Here is a 3,387-nt window from a genome sequence, read left to right as displayed (position 1 = left end):
TGGACTCGGAAAAAGGAGTGAAAAAGAAAGCCATACATTAATAATATTGATCCTTACCCAATCGTTCTTTCTTGGTGACAAAACAAGCCCTGGGGAGAAGTTCTCCATCAAACCTAGACTGACAGTCTCTGGAAAAAGACTTAAGCATTGATTTCTTCCGAAATAAATCCTTTCCAGATGCTGGCCACTGACCCAGACCCTTCATTGCCCAATAAAAACAAAATCTCAAATTCCTGAGTGAGGAGCTCTGTCATTAATTCATCCCTCGATATAAATAGAAGTATAGACTCCTGCTTCGGCTGGCTGCCCATTTTCCACCAGGAAAAGGGTCACTCCATTCCTGGAAAAAAAAAAAAAACTGTGCTGATCCGTAAAGTTTGCGTCCTGTCCTGTTATTTTGGGCTAACAGTGCCCGTTATCAAATGTGTTTTGTGAACACTAGATTGCTAATTACCTCACCATAACATTTTTATTTTCTTCTTTTTTTTTTTAAAGAAAGAGTGAGAGAGAGAGAGAGACAGAGAGAGAGAGAGAATTTTAATATTTATTTTTTAGTATTTGGTGGACACAACATCTTTGTCTGTATGTGGTGCTGAGGATCGAACCCGAGCCTCACGCATGCCAGGCGAGTGCGCTACCGCTTGAGCCACATCCCCAGCCCCAACATTTTTATTTTCTGCCATATACAATATTTACCTTTTATGTAGTCAAAGGTGTTTGTTTTGTAAAGGAACTTGTGAGTTTCTTGCCTTGCATTAAAAAGTATTCTTAAAAATCTATATTACATATGGATTTCCTAATTTTCCTTTATAATGTTTTTGTTGTTGTTGTTGTTATTGTTTTCTGCCAGTAATTGAATCTAGAGGTTCTTAACCACTGAGCCACATCCCTGCCCTATTTTGTATTTTATTTAGAGACAGGGTTTCACTGAGTTGCTTAGCACCTCACTTTTGCTGAGGAGGCTGGCTTTGAACTCACAATCCTCCTGCCTCAGCCTCCGAAGCCATGCCATTGGGATCACAAACGTGCACCACTGGGCCCAGCTAAATTCTTTTTTTTTTTTTTTTTTGTACCAGGGATTGAACTCAGGGGCCCTTAACCACCAAGCCACATCCCCAGTTCTATTTATTTATTTGTTTGTTTATTTTTTAATTTTTTATTTTATTTTTATTTATTTATTTATTTTTGTTTTTATTTATTATTTTTTTTTTTTAAGACAGGTTCTCTCTAAGTTGCTTGGGTTCACTCTAAGTTGCTGAGGCTAGTCTTGAAATTACAATTACAGCCTCCTGAGCCACTGGGATTAGAGGCATCTGCTACCACACTGGGCAAGAAATTAAATTATTTCAAAATGTACAAAACAGACATTCTTATGAAGTTATCAAGGCTTCTAGCAAGCATCTTTCAAATTATCCACAAGCTTCATCTATTAAACAGCCACACAAGTGAGACCCAAATTCAGGTTACCAAAATTCACTATAGTATGTTATTCAGCAAGAGCTGAAGTTCCCTGGAGCAGAGTGTCAGGCAGACAATCAATCAGTCTGAGGTTTTTCTGGACCCTTCAAAAATTGTCATGCCTAAACTTGGAATGGAACCACCATTTGACCCAGTGATCCCACTCCTTGGTCTACACCCAAATGACTTAAAAAACAGCATACTACAGGAACACAGCCACATCAATATTTATAGCAGCACAATTCACAATAGCTAAACTGTGGAACCGACCTAGATGCCCTTCAATAGATGTATGGACAAAGAGAATATAGTATATATACACAATGGAATATTCCCCAACATTAAAAGAGAATAAAATTATGGCATTTGCAGGTAAAAGGATGGAGTTGGAGAATATCATGCCAAGCGAAACAAGCCAATTCCAAAAAAGAAAATAAAGGCCAAACGTTTTCTCTGATATGTGGATGCTGATCCACACTTGAGGGGTGGAGACAGGGAACAAATAGAGGAACTTTGGATTGGACAAGGAGTGTGAGGGGAGGGAAGGGGGCTTGGGGGTAGGAAAGATGGTGGAATGAGACATTCATCATTACCCTAGGTACATGTATGATTGCACAAATGGTATGATGCTACATTGGGTACAACCAGAGAAATTAAAAGTTGTGCTCCATTTGTGCACAATGAATCAAAGTACATTTTGTTGTCATGTATAACTAATAAGAACAAATTTTTTTTTTTTTTAGTTTTAGGTGAACACAATATCTTTATTTTTATGTGATGGTGAGGATCGAACCCAGTGCCTCATGCATATTAGGCACGCACTGTACCACTGGGCCACAACCCCAGCCCTAATTAGAACAAATTTAAAAATTAAAGAAAAATTGTCATGACTGTGAGACTCTCATGTTCTATTTGACTAAGAGGCCAGGTCTGAGAACATGAGCGCCAGTCATCACTAACAAAACTCTGCATTGTATTGCTTCAGGTACACTACTATATCTCCTTGCTTTTCAACAATTTCTTCTAGGCTTGAAATAATCTTGAAACCAGTTTCCAAAGTAATATAGCTGTGGTAAGGATAGTTTTTTTTTTCCTTCTTCAAGTACATCAGCTGTGGTTTGACTTCCTTAAATTTTCTCATTTTCACTGCACAAATGAGCAGGCAGGTCAGGGAACAGAGCTTAGTTCCAGGGCCAGGATGACCTGAATGAGGTCAAAGTACAACTTACGAGGCTCAGGAAAAGAATGCTGTATGTACAGTATGAGGAGAATTATTGTGTTGCTGGTTGAATACACCATTAGGAGAAGTCTTTTAAGACCTTATGGTGATGATCCTGAATGTTGCATTCAAGAAGTAATTGTGAAATCCGCAAAATAACTTTTCCCAGAATTATGACTGAACTTTAAATGGGTTGGTATAGTTCTTAGGCACTTGTCCTCATTTAATTAGAGTAAAAACAAAGCACACAGGTCAAAAATGCTAAAAACAAAAAAATTGCTAGACAACAAACACAGCATGGATAAACAAGAAATTTGCTATGATGACTATTAAAAGAGAATGGAATCTGTGTCTAAAATGAGCTTGTAATGAGTGATGTGGTAGAAGATAGAAATGAAGAAGTGGATCATCTTCAATTGGATAATGTTCAAGGAACTGCCCTCCATCCTGACCCTCATCGCCATTTCTAGACATCAGAGGCTAAAGCCCCTGCAAGCCTGATCTCTCCACCTCTGCCAGCTGAAGAGTAGGAAAGTTGTGACCTTCTGGGACCTGTGGCCTCAACCCCAAATGTACCCACCCACCAAAGTAATTTTGAACAAGAACAAAACCAGAGGCATCACACTTCCTGATTTCAAATTATTTTACAAAGCTATACCAATCAAAACAGTGTGGTGATGGTATAAAGATAGAAACTTAGGGAATGGAAA

General features: G+C 38.4%; 1 pseudogene; it reads right to left on the bottom strand.

The window, feature by feature from the left end:
* Positions 1-2,413: 2,413 nt before the first annotated feature.
* Positions 2,414-3,151, bottom strand: LOC143400540 (transmembrane protein 192 pseudogene; annotated as a pseudogene).
* Positions 3,152-3,387: the final 236 nt, after the last annotated feature.

The sequence above is a fragment of the Callospermophilus lateralis genome, chromosome 1 (genome assembly GCF_048772815.1).
Source record: "Callospermophilus lateralis isolate mCalLat2 chromosome 1, mCalLat2.hap1, whole genome shotgun sequence".
Classification (NCBI taxonomy): domain Eukaryota; kingdom Metazoa; phylum Chordata; class Mammalia; order Rodentia; family Sciuridae; genus Callospermophilus; species Callospermophilus lateralis.
Note: the sequence above shows the minus strand (reverse complement) of the source record. Positions and strands in the feature narration are given on the sequence as shown.